Below are 19,813 nucleotides of genomic sequence, written 5' to 3'. Positions count from 1 at the left end.
ATGGTGAGAACAGTCAGAGTCAACCCACAGACCAGCACCAAAGACCTACAACATCATCTTGCAGCAGATGGAGTCACTGTGCATCGTCCAACCATTCGGCGCACTTTACACAAGGAGATTCTGTATGCGAGAGTGATGCAGAGGAAGCCTTTTCTCCGCCCACAGCACAAACAGAGCCACTTGTGGACTAATGAAACTAAAATTGAGTTACCTGGGCATAACAAGGGGCGTTATGCATGGAGGAAAAAGAACACAGCATTCCAAGAAAAACACCTGCTACCTACAGGAAAATATGGTGGTGGTTCCATCATGCTGTGGGGCTGTGTGGGCAGTGCAGGGACTGGGAATCTTGTCTCATTGTTGAGGGACACATGGATTCCTCTCAGTATCAGCAGATTCTGGTGACCAATGTCCAGGAATCAGTGACAAAGCTGAAGCTGCGCCGGGGCTGGATCTTTCAACAAGACAACGACCCGAAACACTGCTCAAAATCCACTAAGGCATCATGCAGAGGAACAAGTACAACGTTCTGGAATGGCCATCTCAATCCCCAGACCTGAATATTATTGTAAATCTGTGGTGTGAGTTAAAGAGAGCTGTCCATGCTCGGAAGCCATCAAACCTGAATGAACTAGAGATATTTTGTAAAGAGCAATGGTCCAAAATACCTTCAACCACAATCCAGACTCTCATTGGAACCTACAGGAAGCGTTTAGAGGCTGTAATTTCTGCAAAAGGTGGATCTACTAAATATTGATTTCATTTCTTTTTTTGTGGTGCCCAAATTTCTGCACCTGCCCGATTTTGTTTAAACAAATATTGCACACTTTGTATAAATCCAATAAACTTCATTTCACTTCTTAAATATCACCGTGTGTGTCTCCTATATGATATATTTAACTGACATTTTTTATTGTAACAACCAACGATTTATACAGGAAAATAATGACTATTAACAAGGTTGCCCAAACTTTTGCATCCCACTGTATATTTAAAAAATATATACAGTAAATATATTATAGTTCCCAAGAAGTAAGAAAAGCATTTAGTATTAGAAACAAAATTCAAGCCACTAAAATGAACTCATTATTAGAGCCCTCTGGGGCCAAGTTAAGAAGAATCATTTTTTCCAAGTGTAATCGTTATTTCTTGTACAGTCACTTAGGGTCAAAAAGTATATACTTCATGCAAATCTGCACCAACTTACACTGGAATTTATCCAAAAATACATAAAATTCTTAATTTAAAGTATGTGCAGCATAATGAACATTACTGGGCCTCAAACCTGTTTGATCTCCAACAATTTTGTTTCCTTTTGAGTGTGGAGCAGGGAAATTATTTTACTGCTATTGGTAAATAATCATCATCATTACCATTGCATTAATAATATAATTTACAGCATTGATATTGTATTCAGAGGTTTAAACAGTGTGTGTGTCTTTCAGAAAGACTAAGTGCAGCAGTTGACAGGAAGTTGCAGAAGTGAAAGCAGAGTCTAAGTTATTCTGAGTAGCAGGTTAGACGAGGCTATTTGAATTACTCAACCCGTTCTCACTCCCAAAGCGTAACATTTTACGCTAGGTGACAAATCGTCACCATATTACGTTTTCGGCTACCCACCACGTTTCTAAATGACGACCTCGGAAAAAGAGGAAATATGAGAACCGTCTGGACTGAACCTACACATGTTCGCTCTTTTTCTTCAAATCGCTTAGAAACACGCTATTTAACATCATTAAAGTCCTGGTTAAGGTCAGGAATAAGGTTATGGTCAGGGCTAGGGATAAGGTTAGGTTTAGGGCTGGAATACAGGGCTGGAACGTCTACTCCCGCGGGAGCGTCATTGCACTGGATTCCAGCCATAACCCGCCGCGTACCATAAGAACGCCGAAGGTCTCCTTTCGCGTTCCTCAGGAACGCCGCGGGACGTGACAAAACGTCGCCATGTTACGCCTCGGGAGTGAGAATTACTAGGTTATTCAAATTGTCTGTTATACTTTTATATTCTTTTACTAAGCTCTTAGTAGAGGTTCTTGATTAAAACATTTATTCAACATAGTACATGTAGTTTCAGTTAGGATATTACACATAAGGATGAGCCTCTGGTCTGGTAAAAGGTCAGAAGTGCAACGGGTGAGATGAGAGAGCATGTAAGGTCAACACATACACACACACACACTAGTTAGACCCATTTATAGGTGAGAAGTTGGTCATGTTTGTCTCTGGAAAGAGGAACAGCGTCTGGCAGGATGTGGGGCTCGTGTTCCAGACGAGATAGAAGACAACGTTCTTTTAAACTGTGTTAAAAGTCATTGTGGTTTTGATTTGACGTATGTATGTATTCTGTCTGTGACGTATGAAGGGGCGTCGTTAATTCAAACCCTGATGCTATAAAAATCTGTGTATGCTTTGATTAAGTCGAAGATCAAGTGCTGTCTGCGTACAGTGGTCTTCCCACGCGTGTATTCATTAAAATCAATTGTTTGACCAAGATCTTCTGGACCTGGTTGTTTGTACTCTCCTTCCTCAATTATGTGAACCTTAACATGAGCAATGTGGTTTCTTCTAAATCCGCCTACATTGTAAATAAATGTGTTAATAACCTGCCTTGATGTACAGGGACTGAGGTGGATTTGCAAAGCGAGGCTTTTCTGGAACAAAATGGTAACAAAGAAAGGCGACACTTATGTGTGCAAACATACACTCACAAACACCTTGCTGTTACTAAGTGGAAGTCAGTTCTCTAATTATGTTTCCTCTCTCTGTCTGTCTGATTACCAAAATAACAATTTCAAGATTGAAGCGGTATGCGAATAATGCAGAATGTGTATCTGTGAGTATTTCTGTAATTGTATTTCTGTGTGTGAGAGAGAGATAATCAGATGCCAACCGAGCTGTGAAAGTGATTGCCGTGGAGCACAGTGTAAGAGAGGCAACAATCAAAGAAACACAGTACTTATCACACTCACACATCCACGCGAGCGCAACATACAGTTAGTTAATACAGCAGTTTTGGATCCAAGATTGCAATTTAGGATGTAATTATGATTTAGTCTTTTTCTGGTTTTCAGATGATTATCGGATTTACTTTTATCTTTGAAGAAAAAATATCAACAGCATTATTTAAAAATAGATCACAAGCAGTGACGTCATATTGTGCAATTTAGTCATACTAGAAACAAGCTAAAAAAAAAGTGCTAGGCAGTTGAAAAGGTGTCAAGTTCGCATACTGTTCTGTGTTCATATACAGTGTGCTTAACCAGATGGTGTTTCATCATTCATAGTCATTCTTTCATAAAGGTGTGCCAGCATATGCCAACCGCGATACTAACAAAAAAAGTTTAGTAAAATTTAAAAACCTTTGCAAGAATTTCCTCAGGATTTGCTACCTTGAGAATCAGTGGGTAATAGAGCATTGTAGATAGAAATAGACGAATAGGAATTGGTTTCATCTCACAAACTAAAACTACAGCAACCAAAGCGGATTTTAATCTTTGTATTTTATGATATCCTATGCCAGTGTTTACTTGTAATGCAGGAACAAAAGATTTGTTTGTCAGCTCTTTAGCTAATATGGGGTAAAGTCTCTACTTGGTGGCTTTTTGCCTCTTCAACAACATTTAAAGAAAATAGTCACAGATAAAGATGCTTGAAAATAGGTACTTCATCTATATTTCCCAAGCAGTCGCAACAGCAGATCAATCCTCTTGTTTGATTTTGCACACATTTATCTGGGATTACCTTCTGAATCCAGCCGTCCCTGCCCCCTAGGCTGGGTTTGTGTCTCCTCCCAGTCCTAAACTAGGAGAGCTAGACTAAATTCAAACTTCTCCTTTATAACCTTGTTACTTTTATACAATCTGCAACACACAGCATGTCACGGTCTGGCTGGCAGACCGTGGGGATGTGGGGAAAGGAGGACCCAGGCGCGGAGCTCTGAATAAAGACAGTGCGTTTATTTACAGTGAAGGTAAATATTGATGCACAATTAATCCCCGTGCTCCCCAAGACTCCCGTGTGTGTCTTCCAGTGGCGTCCGTGTTCGTGCTCCCCGCTGTCGTAACTGTGCACACCCTGTGCGTGCTGTCCTTCCTCTCCACGCTCCTCCTGCAGGGAAAACAATGGAAGCAGCCGTTAGACACTGACCCCTGCGGGAAAACACGATCAGTACTTCCTGGACTAACACTGACTTGGGAGTCTAACTCAATGATCCCACACCGGTAGGAGCTCCAAGACTCTCCTAAGTAGCTCCTCCGACGAGCCCTGATCAGCAGCAGGTGTGTGGCTTCGGGTGTGGCCAGTCCCCTAGCAGGGCCACACCCACCAGCCCTGAAAGCGCCTGTAAACAAGTGTTCAGACACACCTGCACCCATACACACACCCACCAACACTCATATCTACAAACACGGAGAAGAGGGGCAGCAACACCAAAAATACATATAATATAACAAGTCCATAACTGGATCAGGGACCGCTCAGACCCAGGACCCTGACACAGCAAGCACACAGCCCATAGCAGAGGCCTCCATTGTGTTGTTTTGGCTGTATTTTTAGCCAGCTGTTTGTTATTTTAGTGTTTTCTCCTGGTGGTGCAAATGCAACAAGATAAAAATCTCTTCTCTTCCCTCAAGCACCTGTTGAGCTGCACATTGAAACTAACTCTCTGACCGATTGTTTCACATGTAAATGTAGCTGAAAATGCAGTTCAACTGTTGCCAAATTATTGGGTGTGGTGAATGACCCAATAATAAAGGATGTTTGTAAAATGTTGGTTACCAGTGTAATTTTAATGGGTACTATTCGGTCAGTATTTCATACTCAATCAATGAATTGATAACCGATAAAAGACAACATTTTTATTGGAAATAAAGAAACAACTGTAAAGGGCTTACACTCAACACATCTGCAAAATGGAGGAAGACACAGTTTTGTACATTTTAATAAAAATGCTTGTACAGGATACACTGTGTAGCCACAAGTATTCACTCACCTATCCAAATGATTGAATGTAGGTGGTCCAATCACTTCCATGGCCACAGGTTTATAAAATCAAGCATCTAAGCATGCAGACTCCTTCAAACATTTCTGAAAGAATGGATCGCTCTCAGGAACTCAGTGAATTCAGGTACTGCGATAGAATGTCAACAAAATATATTACATTAATTAATTCACAGTGAGCTGTTAGTGGTATTTATTAGAACGTGAAAGGAATTGGAAACAACAGCAACTCTGCCATGAAGTGGTAGGCCACGCAACTCACCGAGGGGATCAGTGGATGCTGAGGCGCACAGTGCCCAGTGCCCAAGGTCACCAACTTTCAGCAGAGTCAATATCTACAGACCTCGAAACTTCATGTGGTCTTCAGTGCATAGAGCTTTTCATGGAATGGGTTTCCATGCCTGCCTGAGGCAGTTAAACAACTCCTTGGTGGCAGAGCCCCTGGTGTTGATGAGGTCCGCCCCGAGTTCCTGAAGGCTCTGGACGTTGTAGGGCTGTCCTGGTTGACACGCCTCTGCAATGTTGCGTGGAGATCAGGGGCAGTACCTGTGGACTGGCAGACCGGGGTGGTGGTCCCCATCTTTAAGAAGGGGGACCGGAGGGTGTGTTCCAACTACAGGGGGATCACACTCCTCAGCCTCCCTGGGAAAGTCTATGCCAGGGTGCTGGAAAGGAGAGTTCGTCCGCTAGTCGAACCTCGGATACAGGAGGAACAATGCGGTTTTCGTCCTGGTCGCGGAACACTGGACCAGCTCTTTATCCTCTCGAGGATACTTGAGGGTGCATGGGAGTTTGCCCAACCAGTCTACATGTGTTTTGTGGACTTGGAGAAGGCATTCGACCGTGTCCCTCGGGGTGTCCTGTGGGAGGTGTTGCGGGAGTATGGGGTGCCTGGCTCATTGCTACGGGCCATTCGATCCCTATACAACCGTTGCAAGAGCTTGGTTCGCATTGCCGGCAATAAGTCGGACTCGTTCCCGGTGGGTGATGGGCTCCGCCAGGGCTGCCCTTTGTCTCCGGTTCTGTTCATAATTTTTATGGACAGGATTTCTAGGCGCAGCCAAGTGGCGGAGGGCTTTCGCTTTGGTGGCCTCAGAATCTCATCTCTGATTTTTGCGGATGATGTGGTTCTGTTGGCTTCATCGGGTGAGGGCCTCCAGCTCGCACTGGAACGGTTCGCAGCCGAGTGTGAAGCAGCGGGAATGAGCATCAGCACCTCCAAATCTGAGGCCATGGTTCTCAGCCGGAAAAGGGTGGAGTGCCCACTCCGGGTCGGGAATGAGTTCCTGCCCCAAGTGGAGGAGTTCAAGTATCTCGGGGTCCTGTTCGCGATGATGGGAGAAGGGAGCCGGAGATCGACAGACGGATTGGGGCTGCAGCTGCAGTAATGCAGACGCTGCACCGGTCCGTCGTGGTGAAGAGGGAGCTGAGTGTAAAAGCGAAGCTCCCAATTTACCGGTCGATCTACGTCCCTACCCTCACCTATGGCCACGAGCTGTGGGTAGTGACCGAAAGAACGAGATCGCGGATACAAGCGGCAGAAATGAGCTTCCTCCGAAGGGTGGCTGGCCTCTCCCTTAGAGATAGGGTGAGAAGTTCAGCCATCCGGGAGGGGCTCAGAGTAGAGCAGCTGCTGCTCCACATCGAAAGGAGCCAGCTGAGGTGGTTCGGGCATCTGACAAGGATGCCCCCTGGGCGCCTCCTGAGTGAGGTGTTCCAGGCATGTCCCACCGGGAGGAGGCCCCGGGGCAGACCCAGGACACGCTGGAGAGATTATATCTCTCGGCTGGCCTGGGAACGCCTTTGTATTCCCCCGGATAAGCTGGAGGAGGTGGCTGGGGAGAGGGAGGTCTGGGCCTCTTTGCTTAGGCTGCTGCCCCCGCGACCCGGCCTCGGATAAAGCGGATGAAGATGGATGGATGGGTTTCCATGCCTGAGCAGCTAGATGCAAGCCTTACATCACCAAGCACAATGCAAAGCATTGAATGTATTGCAATCAGAATCTCCCATCGGGAGCACCCAATGCAGCAACCCCTATTTTGTGGGCTTGTTTTTCGAGACCTGGGTTCGACCACTTAGTTCCACTGAAAGGAACTCTTAATGTAATATCAAGACATTTTTGGACAACTTTGTGCACCCAACTTTGTGGGAACAGTTGGGCTTCTTCCTGTTCAAACATGACTGTGCACCAGAGCGCAAAGCAAGATCCTTAAAGACATGAACGAGTGAGTTTGATGTGGAAGAACTTGGCTGGCCTGCTCAGAGTCCTGACCTCAACCTGACAAAACACATCTGGGATTAATTAAACTGGAGACTTCAAGTCAAACCTTCTCATCCAACATCAGTGTCTGACCTCACAAATGTGCTTCTGGAAGAATGGTCAATAATCCCCATAAACACACTCCTAAACCTTGTGGAAAGTATTCCCAGAAGAGTGGAAGTTTTTATACCTCCAAAGGGTAGGCTGACATCAAACTAAACCCTGTGGATTAAGAATGTAATGCCACTGAAGTTCATATATGTGTGAAGGTAGATGAGTGAATACCTTTGGCAATCGTCACATCAGTCAAAAATACCTAGGCATATTTTTTTTGTCCATATCACCCAACCGGCATATTTTTTTGTCCATATCACCCAACCCAGTTAAGAATATACCATGATTTACATTCCTGCCTGTAAAAATATTAAAGGTTAGGGTAGCGTTCTGTAACTGTTGAGCAGAAGAAACTTTGTTATCATGTAAATCAAAGACAGCCATGTAAATATTTGTGAGTTAGTTTTGTTTTCATCCTTTTCCTGTGTCTTTTCCTTTGTGTTCCATTTAGCCGAATATGTCGTGAGTTTTGCTTTTTATTGGGTTTATTGGTACAGTGAAAAACAGTTTCACATAGTTTTCTACTCTCTGTTTCTTTCTCTTTTTCTTCTTTTGTTCTAATTCTGCCCTAGGCAATATGACCTTTTATTTCCTGCCTTTGACAAGGAAAGCTCTGATTTGACCTTGTGCTCAAATGCACATATGACTGTGCAGTAGGTGTGTCTGTGCTACTACTATGCATTACTATGTGTGTTCTCTTTGTCCTGCTCATTTTCTGTGTGTGTGTGTGTGTGTGTGTGTGTGTGTGTGTGTGTGTGTGTGTGTGTGTGTGTGTGTGTGTGTGTGTGCGTGTGTGTGCGTGTGTGCATGTGTCTCTGTCCGTGATCACTTGACACCCCCCAGGGAGCTGGGAGTCAAAGGTCACATCCCTAACACTTCTCCTCTGTTCTTTCTTCCCCTCCTCGTTAAACACTGGTTAAGAGGTCGTCAATTTAGAGGAGATAATGAGCACAGGTCAATTAAGAGGGGAGATAACAAGGCAAAGTGTGATAGGGGACAACACCTGGGGGCTCCTTCACACATTAATGAGATGAGACATCGCACAGAGAGCAAGCAGTTGAGAGATGGGAGGGGGGTATTTTAGTTAGAGACTCTAACCTTCTTCAGTACAATTGCTATATATAAAAAGGAAGCTCAGATTTGACAAGGAGATTCAGTTTTTACCATGTTCGTAAATTGTTACATGAATGCAGAATATCTAAAGGTCTGGCAATCTGACATCTAGCCCCTGAACTTGTCAATTGCAAAAGATCCAACAGGCACAGCACAAACGAGCTGAATGTTGAATTATACAAATGGATGCTGTGGTAATAGTGGGGCTTATGAGATGCAACTTGAAAACCCACGGCAGTGTAATAGTAAGCATGTCAGAGCAAATGGGTCATGAGTGCATGAAGATTTGTAGAAATGGCTGCTGCAAAGAGGGATTGGTGTACATGGGTAACAACCCCCTTTTTTAAAACAATGACAACAGCTATTTCTGTCAGTTAATTTTTGTCTTTTGGACCATGCAGACAGACACAAAAGACATATATAATTAGACAGGAAGGAAAAATTGTAGTGACATGTATCTTAACCCCATACTTATTTTGTACAATCTCCCTTCTCATGCAAAACCTTTCCCATGAGAGTTGATGGCCTTCTGATGTTACGCCTTGTTATGCCTGTACTGTGGTGGGGTTTAACATGGTATTTAACGTGGCAGAAAACATGGCATTGAAATGGTTACATTTAACAACTTTGACCTTTAAAATAAATAATATATTTTCCTTTTTTAAAATCACAATAAAAAATCTTGAGTATTTAAAATAAATACATTAATTTAGTTATCTATTATCATCAAGTAAAAACTACCACAAGAATGGTGGTGGCAAACATGACAGGCTGATGACTAACACAAGACAAAAACATCAACTTACTTTAACCTACTATTCAATCAGAGTTAAATTTATCATTTCTGGGGTTGATAAAAGCTGAAGGTAAACATACAGATGAATCAGTGAATTGGAAAAAGAGGTGATTTTTGACTCGTATTGCGATTTAATATTGTGTGCAGATATGATGAAGTTTTACATATGTGTGATGAAAGCTCCCACAACAGAAACAAGTCATTTTTCCACTGTTAACCTATATTCTTAACAATCTGTATCACATATCATTCAGTTTTGCTCAAAAACTGTCCTCACATCGTGACATAAATATCACTTTTTAAACTTTTGCTTTACTGACCTTTCAGATATCCATGCTTTCTCCCACTGTGTTAAATGATAGCTTTTCCTATCTTAGAGATGCATGAAAAAAGCAGCATTTGAATACAACGATCCAGCGTAACAGTCTCTGATGCAAAATCTCCCTGTCAACTGTCTTTTCACGGAAACCTATCAAAGACCGAACATTGTGCACAAGATATTCACCGCAGCTGTCAAGATCTTGATCAGACTTACTCCGATTTTAAATACATTGAAATCTAAACATTTCTGTCATTTTTAAGCATAATAGCTGAATATCAAGACACTGCATGACCAATCAGCACTGTATTTTAAGTAGCTATTAGGGCTGCTCCTCTACTGTGTGCCAAGTTTAGGAAAACTGGCAGTATAATTTTGTCTAAACTCCAATACCCTCATGTTGTTATTCATTCCTAAAGTGTAGGGCTGGCACCATCACATTGTTGTAGATAGAGGATCCAGCAGAGTAATGGTACTGCTTTTTATCCATACCGAAACAGTGGGTGTTTTTTAAATTGTGTTTTGTATTATTCAAAAATCTTGTTTGAGGGGGCTAGGAAGTACTGTGTTTCATACTGGCACCTCTTCACATTTGGTGGGCATGTTTTCTTATATGTAGGCAGTATGTTGGGAACACTGTAATGATGGTATAAAGTGTAAAAGACCAACCAGTGAATAATGAAAGATCAGCTTTATATCAGGCAGTAGTTTTGAGTTTGCTTTTAATGAAATGGGGAACCTCATTTTCAGTCATTTTCTTGTTTGACATTCTCAAGCCTTGTAATTCATAAAACTAGAGTAGACCAATTTGCAAATCTTTGTGTATCACAAATTGTACTGAAATGGGATATGCACTGTAGGAAATTTCATCATTATTATCTCACTTGGGCTAAAAGGATTCAAAGTCATGTAGTTAGAAATGGAATTGAATTTTTCTAAAAGGTTTGTGCCAGTCTATGAGTTTCTACTGACATACTGACCTTTCTTCAATGGTGTTCATCAGGGCAAGCAAGGCAAGCAGTGCTTGTCCAGTGAAATCTAAAAACAAGCCATTAATTAAGACTTACCAAAGTAAATCACAGTGTTCTGTCATAAAGTTTGATTTTTTTTTTCAATGTAGAACAGATGCCAGCTTCTGCCATGTACAACTAAAAAAAACAGGCAAGTTGACACAACCAACATTTGCAGATTAGCTTCTATGAGAAAATGCCTATTCTAATTTTGACACCACACATCCATCCCAGGATAGCTACTGCAAACATAATTTTATAATATATGCATTACTGTAGCTCAAACAGATAAATGCAACTTTAAACATTTGTGGCAATGATATTGCAGTATAGCAGTGGAGAGGACCATTTTTCTGCAAAATAATTACTCCTACTTCTGATTATTTGAGGTGTTTTGATAGTGTTTTACTCCAAGTACGCTAAAGAAAAAAAAAACGTAAACACTCACCATTATCAGCGGATTGTAAATATTTTGATGATAACTATAGAATTTGTAATATTTTATAATTCATTAGCTATAAAGGAGTCCTAAAAGGTAAAATTATAGTTCTGCCCTCTCAGGTCCTGATCCACCTTCTCTTTAGGTAACTGTACCTAAAGAGAAGTCTTCCCAGATGCATGCTTGGCTGCCTTCATTTCCATTTGCACATCTTATTCCACTGGTATGTCACTTCGGTCGCTTCTCCATTCTTTGCTGGATTGTTGGCTACATTGAGTGGTAGTGAGATCTAGACCTGGTAGTAGTAGAAGTACGTTTTCTCCTCTTCAGTCGCAGAATTTATCTTGATATCTCGCGCTGACTTTGTACTCCCAAAGTTAGGCAGGGACCTAACCTGTCAGATCTAAATATTCGACCGTGACTAAAACCCATTTTGGATCCTAAGCTGTTGTTTTGGATTTTTTTCAGCTGTTTCTTCCAGGGGCCAAAGCTCCATCTCAAACTATCCCTTGCATCATCTTTTGTCACACCAGCCTATATCCTATATATCCATAAACTCTGTCTAAGGTTCTCTTTTCCAGCCTGGTAGCTCCATATTCAACATCTTTTCTCTAATACATCAACTATTCTTCCTCTTCACATGTGCAAACCTAAACCTTGCCTTTTTAACTTTGTCTGGTGTACTTTTATATTGTCATCTTGGCCATCCTGGTCACTTCCAATGAAAATCCAACCATCTTCAACTGTGCCACCTCAGCCTTCTAGGTATTTGTCAATACATATATCTGGATGATGAAGACATCATTGCAAATCTCACTACCATCTTGTAAAGTTTTTTGCTATCCTTTTGTCACGATAGGCAGTTGTTTCCACCCAATCCACACTGCCCACACTCTCGTCTTCACCTCTTCCGAGCACTGTTTATTGCTTTGAATGGTTAACACAGCTATTTAAACTGACCTACCTTTATTATCTCTACTCCTCAATTCTTCACTATTACACCTGCTTCCTCTCATTCACACACATGTAACTTGTCTTGATTTTTCAAATTCCATTCCTCTTCTCTCCAGTTCATACCTCCACCTCTCCTAACTCTTTTCAACCTTCTCCCTACTCTCACTAAAGATCACAGTGTCATCTGCAAACATCATAGTCCACAGACACTCCTGCTTGATCTCTTCTGGCCACCTGTCCATTGCAGTCACAAACAAAAATCATAATCCCACCCACATCTTGAACCCATCTGCCACTCCATCCACAAACCTCACCACTGTCTTACCGTCCTAGCACATCCTCTGCACCCCCCTCACATACTTCTCTGTCACTCCTGAATTCCTCATGTAGAACCAAAGTTTTTCTCTTAGTTCCCTATCATATGCTTTATTTAATTTCTCAAAGACACAGTGAAACAACTTTTGACTTTCTGTATGCTTCTTTATCAACACTCTAAGCAAACCTCATCTCCCTGACTATCCCATTTTTTCTTTGCTAAGCTGTTACTTTGAATACATTCCTATACATTCCTACTTCTTCTTTCCAACACCAAGTCTTGTTCTGTGTCCTTTGTTTAGATGATACACACTAAACAGCTTCTTGGCAGTTTCCCCCAGAATTCCTTCTTCAGTTTCCACCACTAAATTGCCTCTGCTTTCAATCACTTCCTCTTCTTGATGTCCAAAGTTATCCTGGAGACTACCATCCAATACTGTCTAGCTACCTTCTGACACCACCTTGCAGTCTCCATGTTGGTGTTCAAACTGCACCTTCTCCACTCTTATTTCCCTTTGTTGCTTCTTCTTCTTAAACATCTGTTCATCATAGATATTACCATCCTTGTTTTTTTTCTGTAATCCATCACTATCAGTCCTGCATTTCTCTCCTTAACACCAAACCTTAGCAACACCACCTTGTCACCTCTGTTCCCTTCACCTACATGTCCATTAAAGTCTGCATCATTAACCAGTTACTCCCTCCTGGTGATCCTATATAATTTCATCCAAGAATTCCTCTTTCTGATACTCTTCCAAGTGGCATACACACTAACAACATTGAACACCACCCCTTCAGTTCCCAAGTTGAACTTATCTAAACCTTCAGCTCCACTACACTTTTTTTATTACTAACCTGTCCAACTATCTTTTGGTTTCACAATCCCATCGAGAGATGATACAAAGTCTGGGAATTCTTTATTTGATTGATTTCTGTTACAGTTTTAACAAATCCAAGTCTCATTTTATTCAATAAAATCTTTGCACCTTTTCCAGGACATCTTGCGATTTGAGTCCTTTTTTGTAAATAATGACAGAAAATGTCAAGGAATAGCATTTCAGCATATATTCAAGAATAAAATTAGGAAATTAGTTAGTTTGTTTTTTATAAATGGGGAGTTTGGGGTGGGGTCTTTTCTGTAAAAATCCTGGCACATCACTGCTTTATTTCTAGTGCCAAGCTGCTGAAGTTGATGGAATTACCATAACATACTAATGTGGAAATGTGGAAGAAAACAAGAAAGAAACAATACTTATTGATGATAACAGTAGTCACAACAATAATATACTTCAAACTAAGATCAAGTATGTGTTAACTGTCTGCTTTTTTATGTGCAGCCACAAAAACCTCTCCATCTGTCCTCTAAAGCACTTTGGTGTTATCAGTTTCATATTCAAATGTTCACAGGGTTTATGAAACCAACTAGCGTTAGACGGCTAATACATCAGAAACAGTGAATTTCAGACCTCATTATCTCTGCCGTTTCAAAAAGGCCATTTCACAGGTCTTCTCATGCCCACTGAGCTGTTCAGATATCACGAATCCCTGAAATAATTAATATTCAGATTTAAGCCCTTTTAATTGCTCTAACAGCTCAATTTCCACTGTTCAGAGTTCCAAGTCAGAGCCAAAACATCAGGGTGTGGTTTCTAAGTCCTTCTAGAGTCATTTATTTCTGGGGTTTTACACTTTTCACGATTTCATGCTTAATTACCTTGAAACTAGGCTGAACATTTGAGAGGCATTCTACTAGGAAAACAGGCGATGACAGAGAACTGCGCTGCAGTTCTGAGACTCACTAAAGGGAAGCCACTGTTATACTGTGAAAGGACATAAACACACACACATACAAGTGTTAAGGGACTGAGATTTCTCTACCAACTATTAAAAAAACATTTTTGTGTGCAAGTGTGTCACTGATTTAGATCTTGATGACATGTATAAGAAAGGGAATGCATGTGTGTGTGCCTCTTTGTGTGTTATTGCTCCCTGAGATATTTGATATTTAATGAGGGCAGGGAAAAGGGGGAAAGAAAGGACCATCTAGGCTTGAAGTGGTTGTTTTCTCAGTGCATTCCTGAGTATGAAATGTTTAAGGTGATGTTCTCTTTCCCTTGTGTGTGTGTTTGTGTGTTTTGAGTGGAAAGTTATGTAACCGTTTGCTTGTTTGTGACTATAATTTTGTATTATCTGTAGTCATGGGGGCTTAAATGGCTAAATACTTGTGATTTTGGTGGTGCTACTGTAACACGTTTTTTATGTTTCAGGTTAGCACACTTGTGGCGAGGCCATAAAATGACAAGTTGGAGGACATAGTTGTATTCTTGGTTGATTTTTGTCATGGGATGTTTGCAGTAGAATTATCTTGTTGCACCATCTAATGGCTTAGAGGGAAAAAAAGCTAGTGAATTGGGGAAAAGATTCACCTTGTAAGTCATTTTAAATTCATGAGCAACTAGAGTGTTAAAAAACTGTAATAAAAATGAATAGTTTTTATAGATTCCAATATAATTGTATTCGATTTATATTCTAAACCACTGACAAGCAACAAACCCAATTAACAAATAGCGTCAAGCAAACGAGAAAACATGTCATTTTGCACTTTGCCTGATTCAGTCACTGTCCTATATTAAAAGACTCGAGTTCTTTAGCAGTTATGAAGCTTCACATGTTCACATATTCAGAGACAATATTCAGCTTAAATCAGATCGAAGCAAGCATATATACTGGCACAAAGATCATTTTCACACCTACAGTGGACTTATTTACTCTGATCTGAATCAGTGGATGAGTTTGAAAACTTGTAGCTTTTTCTCATGATTTGATTTTTTTTTTTTGATTTGATTTTCTTTTTCCAAATAGAAAACTCCAAGCAAACCAAAACGTGTCACTACAAATCATATGAGAAAGTTCTATTTTCCTATTGACTGCAGCAGGAGCAATAAAGCTAAATAAAGGCCAAAGATGCTGTGTTGTAGACTACTGGATAACATGAATTTAAATTCATTTTACAGATAATTGCTGCACTTTGTTTATTTGGCATGTCTATTGCACTTTGTTTCATTCCAGAATGAAAAAGCATACCCCCAACAGGAAGGTGTTAAGCTCAAACATGCAGTGTACAAATGGGAGTGGAGTCAGATCGAGGATCACGTTGGACTACGGTAAATTAACCATGCTGCGGTTTGTTTGAAACTACACCTAGACCACCCACCACAGTACATATGGGGAACCAGACTGCAATTACCTTGTTCACATCTGCACAGACAAACCAACTACACATCAGTGCTACTGGCTTCTACTGGCTTGCCAAACAGAGGGGTGGTGCCTCTCTTGAAGCTGTCAGTTGCTTTCAGGGCTGGTATTTTGCACCAGTTGTTCACCAATGGTTGACATACTCCACTATGACAATATCTTTTGGGTTGTACTGTCTTTTTGAGCCTCATCTTTGACCTTTCTGTATCACTGTTATTGGCCCTTCTGGGAGCTAATTTCCAAATGGCAACACACGAGTTTTTACTCTCTTATGTTTTCACCAGAAAACAAGATTGTGCTTTATATGATATTGTGTTTCTATATGACAAATTGATATATACTTTTTTCTAACATATACACTGAAAACTATAGTTTGTATGCACATGTGCAAGCATATTAACTATTGCTATGTAAAGCAACTACCAGTATAGTTGCTTTATATAGTAGAGATCTTTGCTGTCAGGTGTGCTTGGCTCACAGTGCACTTAGCTGTCATTCTAGATCCATCACAGCGATACACGCGAAAACAAAGCAAGAGGGAAAAAGTGACCCAGTGTACAGGCTGATAGAAACACATCACAAACATATTTTAGAACGAGAGAGTGCAATATTTTTCCATTTTGTTTCTTCTTTTGTAAGAGGGGGAAAAGCATACACAGAAATGTGTAAACCACTATATAAGAAGACCAGCCAGACAGGGAGCACACAAATAAGGTCTGAAACAGTTGTAAATGTCCTTTTGTGGGATATATACCTACAACCAACCAAAAAACCTATTCAGAAGTGTTTCAGATTGGCCCAAAGCACCAAAAACATGCACCATGGTGTACTGAACCACTTTCTTAGATTTACATTTAGAAAAATTACACAATAAACTAAGGTGGGGCCAGGTTTCACAATGAGCTCACCCGAAACCCTGGCTGATTGGGACCCACACCCATTTTCACACCTTGGTTCAGGTGATTAGAGGATCATCAGGGGTCCTTTTGTCCCTCTGTGGGGGAATACTCCCACTGGGTTTAAATCTGGGACTCTCCACCATTTGACCTTAGAACTGAAGAAGCTTCTCGGATGAGAGATGAAATGTCTTCAAGCAACAAGAAGTCTTCAAGAAGTCCAGACGCTTTTCTTTCCAAGCTCCTTAGACTACAATGACCTGGATGACTGAGAACCTACACAGACATGAACAATAAACTGTTTCAGCCTATATCTGTTGTTACCTAACAAACATATGGCCAGCTCTATGGTACTATAGCATCTGTATTATCTATGATATTTTTTCTATAATATAATACAGTTCTATGGAAAAGTCTTGCCCTTAATGTCTTCATATTTTGTAAGGAAAATAAGAACTACAGTAGATGCCGTGATTTATTGAAACGTGCAAATATACATAGAAATGTCTGTGAGGGTTCTCAGTCATCCAGGACATCGTAGTCTGAGCTTGGAAAGAAAAAAGCGTCTGGACTTCTTTAAGTTGCTTGAACACATTTCACCTCTCATCTGAGAAGCTTCTTCTAGCCAAGGTGTGAAAACGGGTGTGGGTCACAATGAGCCAAGGTTTCGGGTGAGCTCATTGTGAAACCTAGCCCGAGCAATCATGCGATTTCCTGTGGTCAGATGGCCCAGGATGTGAGTGGGCGTTAAGGCGTCTGGGAAGGGATCTCAAAACTGGATTATAGATGGAAGACAGTTGGCGTCGTAAACCACGTAAAACACCATCTCTGTTCAAAGATGGCCTTTCACAGTGGACATAGATGGCTTCTTTCACGCTTCTTTCACTTCACTTCACCTTTTGAAAGGAGTGAAAGAAGCCGAGGTGGTGGTTTACGTGGTCAAAAGAAACAAAAAATGAGGGATAAAAGAGACTGAATGATAAAAAAAGACTTGATTCTTAAGGTCAAGTGAGTTCAGACATATTATAAATCAGAATTCATAAAGCTTTAAGTAAACTTGTATTATGCCTGACATCAGATTCAGTTCAAAACTCAAAGTCAGTGACTAAGATGAGTCTTCAGCATTGGACATATCAAAGCCCTGACCAAATAACATCCTATTTTATTCCACAGAATTTGCAAATTTGGCTGCTTACTCGCCACGATCGCATACATTTGAATTTAACAGTTCAATCTTTCAAATAACGGACAAATATTTGTGAAATTATGATACATTTGTGAATGTATTTTAACAATCTAAATATGCATATGTACAGACAGATACATTTAAAAAACAAAAAAAAAATATGTTTTATTACACTTATAGTGATTTTACGTTAATTTACATTTGAAATGTAAAATCAGTCTATTTATGTGAATTTAATGATATTCTAGAAGAATAGCACAAAACTGTAAAATACACAGTAAAATAATTTTATATTACAATTTTTTTACAGTGTACAGAACATCACTTGGTTGTATTAAATGGTTGCAGACAACATATCACAAGAGTATCACACACAAATAAATATTACAGGAAAAGACGTGGGCATAGCTATTATCCTACTGGACTTAATTTGAATTCAACTATCACATACCACACACTGTTCCAAAAAATAGTAATGTCAAATAATTTTACTGTGTATTTTACAGTTGTGTACTGTTTTTCTAGAAAATCTCTACATTTACATAAGTAGACTGTGATCTGACACGTCAAATGTAAAATAACTTAACATCACTGTAAATGTAATAAAACACAATTTACCTGTTTTTTTTTATATTTTTTTTGTACATATGCATATTTAGATTGTAAAAATACATCCAGAAATGTAGCATAATTTCACGAATATTTGTCTGTTATGTGAGAGAATGATCTGTTAAATTCAAATGTAATACTATGGAAAAATATATAAAATGATCGAAAATTAATGAGAATAATCAATCATTAAAGGAGTATTTGAATTATAATTTTGCTGAAAATTTCATGTCACCTAGGTCTGATTCAATAATTCAGAGGTAACAAGTGAAAATATAATTAATAGGAATAAAAACTAAAAAAAAACATATTGTGGCGTGTTGGGGGAACAGCTAGTTCTCTCCCATCATGCATTGGGACATGTGCTGCTCTTTAGATGTTCTTGTTTTATTGTTTATGGTTACGTTACTTTTAACTGTTATTTTCAATGTTGTGTTTATGCCGTGGTGCAGCGTCACTGACAGTTGTTGTTTTGTAGAGAGAGTGCTGTACCATGAGTGACTTCTGTTGTGCTGTTGTTGAAGCTTGAGGCACATTGTAGCACTGGCAAGTGTTTAGATAAGGAGCTCCCCCTACCAGCTTGGAGTTGAATAACAAGCTCAATCTTTCTCTGTGAGCTTCTTTGTTAAGATTCCTTTGCATGCCACAATGTAAGACATTGCATGGCCACACTGTGCTAATTATATATTTTGAAAAAGAAATGTAGAAGTAGGCATTGCAATTAATATAAATAACATGACGCTAAGTATCGGCCAATGAATGTGAACTAACAACAATAAGGTCGCGGGTATGGCTGCGACTGTAGGAAGAAACCCTAATATGAAGGTATTTTACTGTGCATTTTACAGTAATGTTCTGTTCTTCTAGAATATCATTAAAGTTACGTAAATAGACTTTGACTTCACATTTTGAATGTAAATTAACGTAAAATCACTGTAATGTAATACAAGATAATTTTCATGATTATTAAATGTATCTGTCTGTACATATGCATATTTAGATTGTTAAAATACATTCACAAATGTATCATGATTTCACAAATATCTGTCCATTATTTGAAAGATTGAACTGTTGAATTCAAATGTAATGCTATGGAAAAGCATATAACATGATCCCTATGGGCTTGTGTTACATCACATAAGTATTATTATCATTGCTGGTTAGGGTGATCGTGGCTCAAGAGTTGGCAGTTTGCCTTGTGATCCGAAGGTTGCCGGTTCGCGCCCCGGCTCGGACACTCTCCGTCGTTGTGTCTGTGATGAAGACTCTTCACCTACCTCCTACTAGTGATGGCCAAAGGGGCTGATGGTGTGATATGGCAGCCTCGCCTCTGTCCCAGGGCATGCAATCCATTATTATTTAAACCAATTGTTAACTGTATATTTCTGTACATTTACGTATTATGATTCATATTGCCACATTCATTGACCTTGTTTATAGGTAATTTCATTGTTTGATCAAGTTAAAATGTTCCTAATTTAATGTCTAAAAGCACTTGGAAAAGGCAGAATCCCATGTAAAATTAGTGCAACAAACTCTATTTTCATTA

The sequence above is a fragment of the Astatotilapia calliptera genome, chromosome 22 (assembly GCF_900246225.1).
Source record: "Astatotilapia calliptera chromosome 22, fAstCal1.2, whole genome shotgun sequence".
Taxonomy (NCBI): Eukaryota; Metazoa; Chordata; class Actinopteri; order Cichliformes; family Cichlidae; genus Astatotilapia; species Astatotilapia calliptera.
This window is presented reverse-complemented; position numbering follows the sequence as displayed.